This window comes from Manis javanica, chromosome 10, assembly GCF_040802235.1.
Source record: "Manis javanica isolate MJ-LG chromosome 10, MJ_LKY, whole genome shotgun sequence".
In the NCBI taxonomy this organism is placed as follows: Eukaryota; Metazoa; Chordata; class Mammalia; order Pholidota; family Manidae; genus Manis; species Manis javanica.
The window spans coordinates 95,842,931-95,860,089 of record NC_133165.1 but is presented as its reverse complement, the minus strand read 5'-3'; the positions used below and the strand labels follow the sequence as shown (position 1 = coordinate 95,860,089).

Sequence of the window (17,159 nt, the reverse complement as noted above, 5' to 3'; positions counted from 1 at the left end):
AGAACACAATGCCATGCTGAATGTGCATTTTTCACTAAAATGTGACCTATTTCCAAGCTAGTATCTGTGTTCTACATTCAACTAACCCTTTAGCCAAATTCACACCCACATATTTTAGACATTGTTCTGGTCTAAAACTGCATCCAGAGCATCTGCTCTATGCAAAGGATTAGTGAAAATAAAAATGTGTGTGCAGATCAGAAGCCAGTCTAGTGACTGCACATCCCCCTCCTAACAGTTGATCAACTAACAAAATGTATGAAACAACTATCAGCCACGTGGAGTTTATGGCTTACTTTGTATCTTAAAACTTTAAATTTATAGATGGGAAGGCAGCAAAAAAAAAAATCTTAAGAGATTTTTCTTTTTTTCTGTTTTAGTTCTTGGCCATTGTACAACCTCATGGTTTCTAATATTAGACTCTTAAATAAAGTCTTTTCCTTAAGTTGTTCTATTATAATCAAGGGTCTAAAAAAAGTTTGTTTTCCACCAGTAGAAAGAACAAGAAAAATACAGTTCTGATTTTCAAAATTAAAAAGGGGGAAAAGCTTATACACATTTACCTTTACCCAGAACTCTTTCTTTTCTTCTTTTCTCCACATTACCTCCAGAAAAGAAACCACAAGGGTAACCAGTTCTGGGAGGTAGAACCTAACACATATCTTAGAATATAGATGTTGATACAAATATCTTATTTTTTTAAATTAATTTCATGCATAAAGAGGCCACTAAACGCAGATGACTAGACATTATTGTCAAATAAAATCTCTCAAGTTATACTATATAAACCTTCAGCCAAATTTCCCTCTTGTGTATAAAGAGTTAAGTGGTCATAAAGAGATAACTAAAAAAGCTTCACCTAGTTTTGCCTAAGGAGATGGGCTTAGGGAATATATAAAGACCCTGATTTCTGCTGGGTCAGAAACTGAAAGTCTTATCTTGGAGGGATTAGTATTGTTCTTTTACTTTAGTTCCTTTTTGTAGCATAATTTTCACTATGTCTTTAGCCAGTGCTGCAGGGATGCATTTCAGTAGAAATTGATTTTCTACAAAGTTCTGTCTGCTTTCATAAGCAAAGGTGTGAACATTTGTCTCTATCCTCTGCTATATATGAGGGCCATATGCCACTCAGGCAGGAAGGTGCCAACACCTTCAAACATCCTGTGGTAGAACCCGTTGAGTTCTTTTGACCAAAACAATGAGGACCCTTTGTTCTGGCCACCAGCTAGTGTAGCCAGGTCTTCAAATGTCCTATTGGTGACCTTGACTAGTTATCTGTCCTTCACAGCATTCTTTGTTTGGAATAGCTATCGTGATTGCCTCAAATTCTTCCAGTCTGTGAAAGCAGAACTGAATTGCTTCCATACTGCCTAATCCCCTATACACACACTAAAGGAGGCAAGAACCTAAAAACTGGTAAGGGTGGCAGGGGTAACAGTGATACTATTGTGAAATTTTTGGTTCCTAATCCCCTGCCTTAAGGATAGATTAATTATAGAAGCACTGACAGAACTTTGTAGGAAATCAATTTTGACTGAAATGCATCCCTGCAGCACTGGCTAAAGACACAGTGAAAGTAATACTACAAAAAAGAACTAAAGTAAAGGAACAATGCTAATCCCTCCAAGGTAAGGCTTTCAGTTTCTGACCCAGCAGAAATCAGGTGCAGCTTCAGTTTACTGTGATTCTGATCTCATAAAAAACAGAAAGGAGGGCCTACACAAAATATTTTCCAATGTTTGTCTTTCCCTTAGGAGTCAGATACTGTTACTTAGATCTGAAATAGTTTTCACTGTATTTTTTTCATGTTTTTAATTTAAATTGACACCTTTCAAAGGTTAGTGAATCTGGATGGAAAGTAGAATTGACAAATCTAAATGTCTGAATTTTTTCAGGTAACAGGGCATAAAGACAGCTGCTTTATAATCGCAGAGCACCCCCTTATGGCAAAATGCGTTAAGGAAAGTACATTCCATGGGAAAAACCAAAAAGTGTTTCAAATATTCAATATGAGATAAATAATGCTTTTCCACTCTTTTAAGACATTTTCTTAGTAATCAACTTGGCACTCAAAAGAATAGTACCAGGTCACTTTATAGGTAAAGTTAATTACTACTTCAAAAATAATTTCCTTCATGCTAGAATCCTATACTTTAGATTCACCCAATCATGGCAAACCTAAACTGAGTTTTTATACTCCTGCTGAACTTAATTCCCAGATGGATTTCTTCTACCACCAGTGAGACTTAAAGTATGTGAAGTGTCATCTTTCATTAAGCCACTCACACCCACTAACCTCTGAACTACTCTTGGACGGCAGCTTCATAGCCAGTTCATATCATGTGCTATATGACCTGTTATTTTCACTAAACACAAACATTGATTCCTATTGTTAAGATCATGAATGGCCACAGCTGTAAGCAGATTCTCTGGAGGGTTTCTGCTGCAGCTGAAATGACAAGAAATAAGGTAGTAATACTTAGCCAAGCAGGCAAATGTTTATAATAATTTAGCATGACAGGAAATTCACACATAACTTCTTTATCCTGTTACTTTTTAACCCATTATTTAGACTTTTCAAGTGTTCTGTATGTACTGAGAACATATCTTTATGTTCTTGTACAAATATTAGAAAAAGGCATTCGAATTTAAACTTATGATAGAACTTGATTCTTTAATTGCATTTTTAAATGTTAATCAAAAGAATATTATTAGATATAAAGTTTCTTTATTCTTTGGCACAATGTTCTCTTTACTCATCTACAATCATGAGAATATATTTGTAAATGACATATCCAGTAAGGGGTTAACATCCAAAATATATAAACAACTCACAAACCTCAACACACAAAAAGCAATTAACATGATTAAAAAGTGGGTGGAGGACAGACACTTTTCCAAAGAAGAAATTCAGATGGCCAACAGGCACATGAAAAGATGCTCCACATCACTAATCATAAGGGAAATGCAAATTAAAACCACAATGAGGTATCACCTCACAGCAGTTAGGATGGACAACATTCAAAAGACAAGGAACAACAAATGCTGGCAAGGATGTGCATAAAGGGGAACCCTCCTACACTGTTGTGGGAATGTAAATTAGTTCAACCATTGTGGAAAGCAATATGGAGGTTCCTCAAAAAAACTACAAATAGAAATACCATTTAACCGAGGAATTTCACTCCCAGGAATTTACCCGAAGAAAACAAGATCCCAGATTCAAAAAGACATATGCACCCCTTTGTTTATGGCAGCACTATTTACAATAGCCAGGAAATGGAAGCAACCTAAGTGTCCATCAGTAGATGAATGGATAAAGAAGACGTGGTACATATACCAAATGGAATATTATTCAGCCATAAGAAGAAAACAAATCTTACCATTTGCAACAAGATGGATGGAGCTAGAGGGTTATTATGCTCAGTGAAATAAGCCAGGGGGAGAAAGACAAGTACCAAATGATTTCATTCATTTGTTGAGTATAACCACGAAGCAAAACTGAAGGAACAAAACAGCAGCAGACTCATAGACTCCAAGAAGACACTAGCGGTTACCAAAGGGAAAAGGAGTAGAAAGGGTGGGTGGGAGGGAGAGAGAAGGGGACTAAGGGGTATTATGATTAGCACATATAATATAGCGGGGGCACAGGGAAGGCAGCATAGCACAGAGTAGACAAGTAGTGACTCTATAGCATCTTACTACGCTGATGGACAGTGACTGCAATGGGGTGTGGGGATGGGGGACTTGATAATATAGGTGAATGTAGTAACCACAATGTTGCTCATGTGAAACCTTCGTAAGATTGTATACCAATGATACCTTAATAAAAAAATAAATAAATAAACTTAAGAGGCCTTTCATAAATAAATAAATACTTCAAAAAATAAAAATAATAATCTACAATCACCTAACCCCATCACAACAGGGTTCCAAAATGGTCAGGCCTAACCAATGAAGCCTGAGCCTTACAGAGTTAGATGAAATCTAGATGTTAAACATGGGGCCAAAGCCAAGGGGTAGTGACTGGAGAGACAAGCTCACGGGTACAAGAGTAAACATCAGGTTCGAGGAGGCAATGGCAGGAGGGATTATTATTAGACAAAAGGCCCAAACCAAATGTTCAAACCAGCCTTCCCTCACCATAACTGTGTGCTAGCTACTACCAGATTTGGGTCTGCATGTACAGAGCTGAGGCAGAGTATCCTCCCTAATGTATCCAGGAATGGGCACAGGCTGAGAAGTAAGTGCAAGTAAAGTTAAAGTTTCTTCAAGAGTTCTAAGGAATAAAGCAGGTAAGCAAGGCCAGTGCAGGTCCAGTGCGCAGGAAATGTGATCTAGAGCCAGAAAAGGAGTCAGAGCAGGCCCAAGGCAACAACTGTGAGTGTAGCTGGCCTTTTTTTGGTTGTTGAGCAGGGTTGGATGAAAGGCACAAGTAAGAGAGACAGAGAGTGCTTGAATGAGAGACTAGCCCAGAGTTGGAACTTTGGAAATGCTCATCTCCTTCTCTTCTTCCCTCCAAAACATCCCAGCACATAAAACAGAACATAAAATGTGGAACACATACTCTCTCACTTTGCTGAAAAGGTCTAGCATAACTTCAAATCATTTTCACTGTTTATTATTTCAAAAAGATTTTTTCCCCCTAAAATTAGTCCACTGGGTTGGTCTCAATTACTGATCATAACTTGATCCTCAGGACTTCTCTAGGGAAATGTTAATTTCAGGGCATTCAAGGTCCCTTGCAGCCACTTTTCACCAGTGATGAATCTTACTTCATCCAAATGTACCTCCCTCCCCTGCCCCAGCTATGGCATTGAAACTTACCACACATTCAGCTGAATTTAAGGGCAGTAGTTAGCTGAATAGCCAATCTCCTAATTTCAGTGGTCCATCCCTCCACCAGCAATGACAGCTCCCTATTTCGAATTTCTTGGAAACTACCAGAAAAGTCCACTAGGGGTCATTTTCCTGCCACATGCAAAGGATGGGGAATTTAGAGCTTCATTTCCTCTAAAATGGTTATGAAATGACAGTCTTTTCATACTGAAGTTTTAAGAAAATATGATAGCAAATTGGGAAATAATTACTATGTCTTTTCCAAGCCACGGCACACAATGCTCACAGTGCTCAGAATTTCAAACACATAAGGCTGAAAGTGTTTATGGAAATTATGGAAAATTGAGAAAAAATTAGTTTATTGCTTTTCAAAAGCCATATTTACTACTTATTCCTTCATACTTGATCAAAATCCATATTATTCCAGGGCACTAAAGCAGGCAAGTTTCCTCATTTGTAGATGGCATATTCATGGATATTAGAAGGTCTGTGAACCTCTAAAATTGTATGCATTTTTCTAAGTACAGAAAGATCCTCAAAAAGGTTTAAGAAATGAGAGATTCAGAACCACAGGAAGAGCTTCTTTTCTATTCACTCTTCTGTCACCAAAGAGAATTCAAAGACAATACTGCACTCTGATACTCCCTCCGACTCTAAGATTATCTCAGCCAGCCAGAGACAGATAAAGGAACTGACGTTTGTGAGCCCCTGTTCTTTAGAAAGAGCCAGAATGGAAGAACTAAAAGGCTAGCAAAGCCTCAGCATTCACCACCAAACTAAAAGGTACAGAATAAATGATAATTGTTGATGGTTAAGGCAGAAAGCAACCTGAAAACAAAAGGAAGATAAATGAGAATGGCTCACTAGGACCTGAAACCCCAGGCACTAGGGACAAATGGGGATGTTGACACAGAAAAGGGGGTGGAAACCCCCAGTGTGATGCAGATTTGTTTGAAGCAGACTGGCCACCTCCTAGAGATGGGAGTCCCCCACAGGCCAGCTCACCCCTCCCCCACAGCCCTGCATGAGCTCATAATACCTAGCCTTCTGAGGGCAGTTGCCTCAAAGGGATTTAAACTGGCCGAAACGGAAAGCTTTGGATGAGTGGAGCTGGAGTCTGCCATCAGTGTGAAGCTGGAGAATTCAGAAAGTTCTGAAGTATAGACAGGTAAGGCTGAAAGGAAAAGAGAAGTGGGGGAACTATGATTTATCTATGTTCCTTTATGGGTTGAAGGTTTGGGGTTTAATATGTACTTAAACCATCTCTGGGGAGTTTAGGATGCATTGGAAAATAAAGCCCTTTGTTTTTGACTGTTATTCCCAAACATTCCCTTCTATCAATTATATCTGACTTACTAACAATTCTTAAAAAAAAAACACTTAGCAAAAATCCCATCCATTTGAAAATGGTACTAGGTATCCTTGTACCTAACTACTCTCCATAATTCTATAGGGTAATGACCATATTCTTTAGCAGTGGGCTCTATCAGAACTGGTCAGGCTTAAGAAAAGAACTGGGTTTTACCCATCTTAAAAGCAATCAAACTGTAAGTACTAGAGTGGAGTCATCTCAAACTGGAGACACAGTCCAGTTTTAGAGCAGTTTGCCATCCATACAGTCCTAGAGATACTGAAAAGTTCTTTTTAAATCAAAGGATCAATCAGGGACCACTATCTGTAAGCACTTGGCAAAAAATGAGCCAAGTTTATCCTTTCAAGCCAGTAGCATCCAGTAAACTACATAAAAGAGTAGGAAGAAAAAAAAAGAGACTGCAAGACTTATTCCAGTTCCATGATGAGTTCTGTGATCTTCTCAGGGGTCTTAGTTTCCCTTCACCGCAGATACTCTGTTTGATCTGACATTCAGCATATTACAGAGAAAAGTATGAGGGGTTCAAGTCCAGGCACTCATCCCTTGGGATCTCTGAGATCTAAGTGCCAGTGTAGCTGTTGTCAGGCTGCTGCTGCTGCATCTGGGGAGATCTCTCCCTGTGCACCAGGTGAAATCTCAACCTGAATGGGGGAGGGTTCTTGACTCTGAAGAGAAAGAATTCTCGAGCAGGTCAGAAGAGTGTAGGAAAGGAAGGAATTCATTAAAGTGAGAGTGGCAGGGAATGGCAGCTGCCTTACAGGCAGCAGAAAGCAAAGAAGCTGGAGTAGGACAGAGTGAAGACTTCTACTTAAGTCTAGAAAATAGAATGAAATAATGAAGTAACAAAGACTCTTCTGGAAGAGCACAAAGACAAAATGCAGTAAGTTGGGCAGTGAGAATTTTTTATTTAAGGCATAAAGTACACACTTGAAGAAAGGAGTGCAGGCAACCTCAGAGAGGAGGTGCACTTAAAGGCTTAGATTTTGTCTTTTAAGGTTTTCAGGAATGGGGTAAAGGACAGGAATGGGGGTTGCTCCACGTTAAGCTTGACTTACTGTCTCATGATGTCTCTTTCCAGTGGAAGATACTATGTTACTACCCACAGTCAGTCCTCTAGACAATTCTGTAAGACAAACTTAACACAAGGAATTTATTGATCTGGTTCTTCTCTAAGATAGTGGTTTTCCTCAAGCACTGGGAACATATCAGTTAAGATGGCTTGCCCTTCCTTAAGATAGGGTGAGTTACTGTTTGATTACTAAAGAATACATTAGCAATCTTACTTCCTAATTCCTTGGTTTTTAAAATGGAAGGTTAGCCTTAAGATGAAGTCTCTCCTATTCTTACTATACTGTTTATATCTTGGCATTTTTATCCTAGGCAGGAAGAGTTAATCATGATGCTTGTCCCATGTCCCTGCCCTACTTCATAGCGATTTCCTAGTTGTATGATTTTCAAGAGTTATTTAAACTCATTTTCCTCATCTGTGCTAGGGGAATAATAAAATCTACCTTGTAAGTAGGGATGTGTGAGTATCTGTGTAAACTGTCTCAGCCTTCCTCAGACAAGAGGATAAGACAAAACACAATGTGCTATTCAGAAGCACTTTGAAGAATAAAAGTACTATATAAAGAGCAGTAATTAACAGATCCATAATAATGACATAAAACATACTGAGGGTTTACTTCTGCCATCATACACAGCAAAAATAGGGACTTGTTTCAGATCTACTGAAAATGATCTTTCAGTCACTTGTAAGACCAATAAGAAGCTATCAGAAGACTAATTCCCACTCAACATCAGAAAAAGTTACCAACAGCTGTCCTAAAAGAGAGGGGCTGCTTCTGGAAACTATAAGTTCCTTGTTACTAGGGGTAGGACAATAGGATGGGGAAGATGGGAGGGGCATGAGGAAGGGACCCAAGGATGTCTAGATCAACTGCTGGCCTGGATTTTATAGGGTCTCTTCCAAAATTAAAAACTCTTTGCTAGAAAATTACAGGAGATTCTACATTTATATTATATTCCTAATCTATAGATTATTACTCTTTCTCAACTTCCTTATAAGCATCTTTCTGGTTGCACTAACTAAAAATTTTTTTCACACATTTCCTGCTTCTTTGTAATTATTCCTAAAAACATTCAGTCATGGGTGCTAGAAACCTAGTTCCAGGAGACAGTGGCTTAAAAAGCAAAAGCTACATCAATGAAGTAAAAGAGCATTTTGTAGCATGTTTCAGATTGTTTAGTAAAAAACAAGAACAAACCTTTATGTGTATATTTGAATTCAATTCTCCAGTTTACCTTAAATACTTTTTTTCACAAGCATTCTAAGAAAAGCAAAAATATATCTTATTACAGCATCTGAATATTTATTTATATACATTTTTTAAAAGTTAAAATAGGCCACCAAACAAATCTTGTGTGTGGCATACTTAAAGTAGATCCAAGGCAGAGAGCTGCCAGGTTGTTTCATTGGTATATAGACCAGGGCACTGAAACATAGTGGTAATAAGCACCGGAATCTTTAAAGTCAGGCATCCTGAACTCAAATCCTGGTGGTGCTCCCTGTTAGCTACATAACATAAAATAAATTACCTGATCTCTGTACCCCAGTGTCTTCATCTCTAAATGTATATACTTCATGTATATGTTTCTACTGTGTGTGTACTTCATGGGCTTAGTGTGAAGATTAAATGACAAAATACTTATAAAGCTGCTTGCACATACCCCAGGCATATATGTGAATGCTCATGAAGTTGTTACCATTAACATAATAGCTCCCTCTGGATGGGTGACAGGTTTTGAATATAGACCTTTTGAAACTTATAAGTGAAATTTTTATTATAAAAATGAAAAATAATAGATCAATGGAATAGAACAGAGACCTCAGATATAAACTCACACATATATGCCATTTAATATATGATAAAGGAGCCATGGACATATGATGGAGAAAGGACAGCCTCTTCAACAACTGGTGTTGGCAAAACTGGACAGCTACATGTATGAGAATGAAACTGGATTACTGTCTAACTCCATACACAAAAGTAAACTAGAAATGGATCAAAGACCTGAATATAAGTCATGAAACCATAAAACTCTTAGAAGAAAACATAGGCAAAATCTCTTGAATATAAACATTAGCGACTTATTCATGAACATATCTCCTTGGGCCAGGGGAACAAAAGCAAAAGTGAACAAATGGGACTACATCAAACTAAAAAGCTTCTGTACAGCAAAGGACACCATCAGTAGAACAAAAAGTCATCCTACAGTATGGGAGAATATATTCATAAATGACATATCCGATAAGGGGTTGACATCCAAAACATCACCCAAAAAGCAAATAATCTGATTAAAAAATAGGCAGAGAATCTGAGCAGACATTTCTCCAAAGAAGAAATTCAGATGGCCAACAGACACATGAAAAGATGCTCCACATCACTAATCATCAGGGAAATGCAATTAAAACCACAATAAAATATTACCTCACACCAGTTAGGATGGACAACATCTAAAAGACTACGAACAACAAATGCTGACAAGGATGTGGAGAAAGGAGAACCCTCCTACACTGTTGTGGGAATGTAAATTAGTTCAACCATTGTGGAAAGCAATATGGAGGTTCCTCAAAAAACTAAAAACTGAAATACCATTTGACCCAGGAATTCCACTCCTAGGAATTTACCCGAAGAAAACAAGATCCCAGATTCAAAAAGACATATGCACCCCTATGTTTATGGCAGCACTATTTACAATAGCCAGGAAATGGAAGCAACCTAAGTGTCCATCAGTAGATGAATGGATAAAGAAGATGGGTACATATATAAAATGGAATATCATTCAGCCATAAGAAGAAATCAAATCATACCATTTGCAACAACATGGACGGAGCTAGAGGGTATCATGCTCAGTGAAATAAACCAGGCGGAGAAAGACAAGTACCAAATGATTTCACTCATATGTGGAGTATAAGAACAAAGAAAAACTGAAGGAGCAAAACAGCAGCAGACTCACAGAACCTAAGAATGGACTAACAGTTACCAAAGGGAAGGGACTGGGGAGGATGGGTGGGAAGGGAGGGATAAGGGAAATAAGGGGTACTGTGATTAGCACATATAATATAGGGGGGCACAGGGCAGGCAGCATAGCACAGAGAAGACAAGTAGTGACTCTATAGCATTTTACTATGCTGGTGGACAGTGACTGCAATGGGGTATGGGGGCAAGACTTGATAATATGGGGAGAATGTAGTAACCACAATGTTGCTCATGTGAAACCTTCATAAGATTGTATATCAATGATACCTTAATAAAAAAAATTATGATAGAATGGCTTCTCAATTAATTTGAACACCTTGAAACGTATGTCAAATTAGCATGGCAAGGCAGCCATTTAACGGTATATAAGCTGTAGGTAAAATTCTCTAAACCAATTTTTCTCATTTTACCTATATAAATCTGCTTGGAGATTCCAACACATTATTCTGTCTGATTTAGGCAATCAGGCTTAAGTATTTTTTTTCACAAGTAGACAAGTTAAATGGAAAAAACATTTTAGTAGCTATTCCTCAGAAGAAATCACTTCCATGGTATCTATAAGGTATACCATAAAGAATATACACACTCTGTAAAGAACTATGGCTGGTCCTAAGAAAACTTGTTTTCTAATCCCAGGTTTGATGATTGCTTTGATTTCCTCTGCTATATAATGCTAGGTATGAAGAAAGAGAACATACAGGAAAATCCTTTGGGAGGTGTAGATTGCTCTACAACAAAAGGCTTTATTACTAATACATAGTTCCTTCTTTCCTCATTCTATTTACACTGAAATGAAGTCCTTAATATATCTTTAGGATAACTCATAATTTTCTCTTCCCTACATCAGATTTGCTAAAGGAAAAATGCCAAATGCCTCTGAAAAAGATAAGGGTATGTTAAATGAGAAAATCAAAGACTATACATTTAACATGTTTGTAAGACAGATACTGTCTCTATTATTTTTCAGGTCTGTCAGTTAAAAGCAAAATTTAGTAGTGAAACATAGTCAAGAGGTTTAATATTACATTAATCAAACCTGACAACCATGAAAATTATTTATTGTTGTATTTTAACCACTAATTTCAGATGAAATTTCAAATACTCAAGTCCCAATTGTTAACACTGTCTTGCTAACAAAAAGCTTAAGGAAATCTTTTATAGCTAGATTACACTGTTGTTATGCATTTACTTGAGAAAACAAAACGTATAAAAGTAATGCATGTGACTAAATCCTACTGTATCACTAGAATGAAATCCATTAGGTCAAAATAAGTTGAATAAATTACACTGTATACTTAGTTTTAAAATCTGTGTTGTTATCCATTGAATTCTGATAACTACACTTTTCGATTTCGTGTATGTGGTTAGAGCACTGCCTAGCCTAAATGATTCCAAGTTTGCACTCCCATTCCTGCAGGAGCCAGTTTACTGGAAAGGAAGAAAAGAATCAGTGACCTAACTTGCTATGACCTTCTCTGATCTTGAAACTGAGTTCGAGAGGGACTAGATAAAATTGTTGATGGACAGCCTGGGCAAAAAACTACTTGAAATGCCATCCTCATAAATGAAGTACAGCATTCCCCTAAACAATAGATAAATGGAATAAAACAAACTTTACTCATCTAAATACAGGCAACAGAGTATGCTATGATCCAGTTAAGATAAGGCTTTTCTTTGCATTGTTAAATCTAACACTTCTCAGAGCAGAGCCTGCTCTGTTGTGTGGATTTGAGTAAGTTGATTAAATTCTGAGCATGCTTCTTCCTCAGCTGTAAAATGAGGATAATAATACTGACTTCCTTAGGATAGTTGTGATAATTTCCATAAGCAGTGAATACAAGCTAACTACTAAAATAAGAGCAGTTATAAGAGCAGCAGAAGAAGCAAAAGCTTCTCATTCTGTCCCGATGCCTAGGGGATTATGGATAGGTCTTAGAAGAAAAACTAAGAGAGCATTTTAAGAAGGGAAGCGTGATCAACTTTAGCAAATGGCTTTTGAATTTCACAAGAAAGGGATTACTGATGACCCTGTTTTAAGAACATGCTCAAAGCAGTAAGGTGGGAAACATGATTGTAGGTGGCTAAGGAAAGAATAAATGAAAAGAAAATGGAGATGGCAGGTATAAACCAGGGTTTTCAACATTTTTTATCCATAAATGACTATCATAGAGTCATGATTTTTTTTAATTGGAGGACTTACATTTATCGACTTTTTTTATAGTTTTTATTTACAGAAAGTTTTAGGATTAAGAAAAATACTACTGAGACCGTCTTATTGCAATGGTTCTAACTCACAAATGTGAAAAATGTTCCATTAGTGGTCAACTATATATAAAACTTAAGGATATATGTTACTATTATGACTTCTACAGAACACATTGATGATGAATTAAAATTTGGTTAGTAAAGTAGGCAGGGGGAGGCGAGCCATATCTCTAAGTAGATGGGAAGAATGAAGAATGAATTTGTATTGATTGTGATGAAATACAGTTTCATGCCAACTATCTTATTTATATGCCATTGAGATCTGTTCATGCAAGCTTCTCACTGATGTAAGGGAGAAGAGAAAGAAAGTGGTTAGGACAGGAAGCCATAGGTCAAGCAATTTCTTTCATGATGTGGAAAACTGCATGTTTGTCTTGATCAGATCTCCCAGAGGCAATATACCTATGTACTTTTCTCATTTTCCCCTCATCCCCAAAATTTAACAACCTACTTCTCACTGAAGATCACTGAAAAACTGAGTAGGGTGGAGGTAGAGAGGATTCTAAAATGAGACAAATTGACTAGCTTCATAATTTAGCTTCCATTAAAACCCTGGGCTCAATTTCAGTTCCCAGTAGGCCTGTGTTGGAAATTCACCTCCAAGGTACAAATTTCCCTCACAGAGCAGCAATAAATAAACACTTAGTAGTCCTTTAAAATTTAATCCACCTTGGTATCTCCTACTTCTTAACCTGCATTTGCCTCTGCTATCTGCTGCCACCCTCACTCTCTTTCTTAGAACTGGAAAAGGTTAATTATAAAACCATTTCTTTCTGCTCACTTTCCTTTCTATTCACTTAATAAGACCATATCTTGCCATATGCTGTTCTATTTTAATATTACTCTCACAACCCTCTTCTTACATATTTGCCACAAATTTAAGGTTCTTTAGGTCATTCTCATTAAAGAAAAAAAAATCAACTAGAGTGTGCTGCTGTACCTTAAACTGTAGGTCTGAGAGTTTTAGTATTTTCTTTATCTACTTTTTTCCTTTAATCCTTCATCTTCTCCTAACACTGAAATGAAGTCTATGGACCTTTCAGTGTCTAGCATTGTGCCAGGCACATAGATGCTCAAAAATATTTGTCAAATGAATCCTTAACAACTTTAAAGTTATATAATAAGAACATTCAATCTGTAAAACTGAAAATTATTTCTCAAAGGTAACAAGCTCATAAATTTTTCTTTAACCTGTAATGAAGATTCCTGATTTTTCTCAGATTCATGAACGACTGGACTAGAAAATTCTAAAATCAAAACAAAGCATAAAAAGGATCTCTAAGGCTTACAAAATTTGCAATGTTTTGTCTTCCTTTAATTCATTTACAGCCTCTTCTCAGGATACAAAAAAAAAACCAGTTGCACCATCCTCACTTCAGAGAAAGTTGCATAGGACCTCAGAATTGAGGTATCAGGGTCATTAAAATTTTATCTTGTTTAGGAAACTAACTGCTTACCTTAGCAAAAGGGCAAACTACCATTTCTCCCAATATGGGGACTGTAAAAACAAGGGAGACTCCTACATATCATTTCTACAACCCCATGTTATGCTAGGAAGCTTATGATTTTGTTAATTCATTAAGCATTTTAAGAGTATTTTTGGCCAGCACTGTATAAAGAGCAAAATGGACCAAGTGCACAGTCGTAGCCCCCAAAGGGGCTACAATGCAAAGAGAGAGAATCAGGTGCCGAATTCAGAACAAAAGCTTGTGACTGCATAATAATGTACTAGTGGGTGTTGGGGGACAGGGATCTGGAAGCCCAGTTGTTACTAGGAAAGCAGTTTTCAGGAGATGAGAGTTTAAATCAGTTCTGAAAGAGGTTAACTGTACTGATTTGCAGGAGTGAAAGTTGGAGGGCCTTCTACTTAGGGAATAAACATCAACCCTGATTTAAAGGTAGGAAGTGCCTCAAGTGTGGGAGACCATAACAAAACTGGCTTCCTAGCAGTTTCAAAGGCCTATTTGGGGAAAGACTGATTTTGAGGATTAGTAGTTAAGTCTGGGGAAGTCAGTTGAAGAAGCTGGGAAGGGAAGTAAACATTTTTTTTGTTATAATTAAAAGCTTAAATTTGATGGGATGGGTGTAAAACAAAGGAAAATTACATGAGAATGTCTTCTTCCCATTCTACCTCCTTCTCTTCATTTATTCCAATTACCTTAACCCTTAACAAACCCAGCCTAAATGCCACCTTTTCCTTGAAGCCATTTATGATTTCAGGAAATTCTCTTTCCTCTGAACTTCTGTCTGATAATCATTTTAACCACATGCAACTTATTTTCTGATTAGAACTTTTGGCTATTGATGGTCTTCATTTTAACTCAATAGTTTTAAAAATTATGATTGTAGAAAATTTAGAAAACAAAAATCACTTGTAATCTGGCCACCATTATTAAAATATTGATGTATTCCAAAAGTTCTATGTGAATAATTTATACATACACATTTTGAAATACAGTATATACATTTTTGATTCCTGCTTTTTTTGTTTTTATATAGTTCTTTCACAGGCTCCTGGAATCCAAGACTTTTTACTTAGAATCCTAACACCCCTGCTACTGCTCCTGCTCTTTAGCTCAGATGCTACTCCCTGCCTCTAGACTATTCCTGGCTTCTGCTCCAGTGCGGCTCTTGTCCACTGCTTGGCTTCTCAATGTGCCTATAAATCATTTTTCAATCCATCCCAACCCCTGCCACCTTGCACAGTGTTTGGGCAGAGCTTACAGCCTTCTACAGATTGATTGCCCTTGACCTTGGGTCTGGGGTCCATCCCAGCCCCCAGTAAACTCTTGCAAAGTGAGAGGAGTCAGGTAGTAGAAGTGACATAATTTATGAAGAAGGACCCTCTAAGAAGAAAGGGAATGGGAGGCACAATTGGCTTGACCTATATATATTCTTCATTTAATATTTTTTTGAAAATTAGATTCTTGGTGACTATATGATAGTGTCCTATGAATACACCAGATGTACTTAACCTTTCCCATAGTGCTGAACAGTTAGGGTATTTCTGGTTTTCACTATTCTAAATAACATTGAGATGAACAGCCTTCTCAGTTGCCTCGGTCTCAAGGCAAAAACTGTATTTCTAAAAGTAAAATTATTAGATCATATGTAGCAGACTTTTGATCATTTGCCAAACAACCTTCCAGAAGGGTGTTATGGCATTTAAAAAGGAGAACAAGGGTTTTGACCTGTTTTATTGCTTTTTAGGAACTTCAGGAAAAAAATATATATACATACAGTATGCCAGAAATATTTAGATGAAATACTTTGTTAAAAGATGTTGTCATGAAAAGTATGTAGTGCATTTTAGAAATTTAGGTGGTAGGAAAGATGGTAAGACAGCTGTTCATGTGTTTTGAGTGGGAGGAGTGCACTGGGGGCAGAACAAAATCAGGAAGAATTATTATTCCCTTAAGTATTAGAAAAAAGAAGGAATATTAAACTATGCAAATTCATTGCTTATCTTTAATCTTTATGTATATAACTACATTTTATGCAGTTCAATCTTAATGTACATATTTTGTATTTTTTCAAATATGAATTGCTTAGACTCTATTGATACTTTGTTATCTACATAAGAACTCCCAAGGTTAATATGCCAGATATTAATTAGCCATTTCCCTTAGGTTAGACTTTTTTCTGTTCGTATTTTTTGTTCTTTGAATGTTATGAATACCTTTGTGGGTTCTGGTTTATTTGTTTTGTTTTTGTTTTAAGTTTATATCACCAAAAGATATTCCTTAAAGTGAAACTGATGAAAGATATGAACAATTTTATAGCTTGCCTTATATATTGCAAGATATTGCACTCTTTTGACAAGTTTGCACATTATTAGTCTTGCTACTCTTTTAAGGTCTCCTTAGGAAGACAGTGTTTTCATTTTCAATATTCCCCCACCCGGTAGCTGAGGGAGAACTGACTTAGAGCTGAGCACAAAGTAAAAGCTCAATAAACTTAAACGGATGAATCTTTTTGTACCTGTAGGCTTGACTTTCCTCTTCTCCAGATTTTCTATTCTCATTTCTTTTCGGTATCTACTTCATCATCTTAAACTGGCAATTTCAGGTTAGGTAATTTTGAACGGAGGTCCCTTGAACCCCATTTCTCAGGAAATTTCCCATGTGGACCCTTACTAGGCCCACTGTTGAGGAAGTCGAAATTAAATCAGTCACTGCCCCTTGACCTCACCCTTAGGTGCCTCCTCGGGAAGGAAACATTTTCTTGAAGAATTTCTATGCCAGTTAATTTGGGCAGAGTTTGAAGAACACGGAATTGGCGCGCGTTTCTGCCAACAATTTGACGTCGTGTGAGTCGCAGAAATTCAGTGAATGACTATTCTGCACCTCACAGGCAGGAGGTAAACCTTCCAAGTGGTAGCCTCCCAGGCCCCGACGGTTACGGCAGGTGCGAAGCCCGCCTGAGTCGGAAGCCTCTACAGTCCAGGCAGAGCCGCGGGCCGCGCTGGGGAAGCTCGTCCTCGGACGCCGGGGCGGCGCTCGGGCCGGCTCCGCTGCTCCCTCAGGGGCCCGGGGCGGCCAGGCGGGGGCGGGGCCGTCCGCGACGTCACCGGTGTCGTAGCTCCCCGACCGGGCCGCGGCGGCCGGGCCGGGGGGCGGGGTGGGGTGACCGGGGGTGGGGGG

At 37.8% G+C, this 17,159-nt stretch overlaps 1 long non-coding RNA gene across 2 annotated transcripts in view; it reads right to left on the bottom strand.

Annotated features, from left to right (window-relative positions):
* Positions 1–17,119, bottom strand: part of LOC140843819 (uncharacterized) — a 54,743-nt gene extending 37,624 nt beyond the window's left edge. Inside the window, exons 1-2 of one of the 2 annotated variants that reach the window (XR_012121776.1) lie at positions 16,498–17,119; positions 2,297–2,449 (exon numbers count right to left, since the gene is read on the bottom strand). This is a non-coding gene — a long non-coding RNA (uncharacterized lncRNA). The remainder of the gene's footprint in view (positions 1–2,296; positions 2,450–16,497) is intronic. The other variant, XR_012121777.1, reaches the window with a different exon arrangement.
* Between the last annotated feature and the right edge of the window lie 40 nt (positions 17,120–17,159).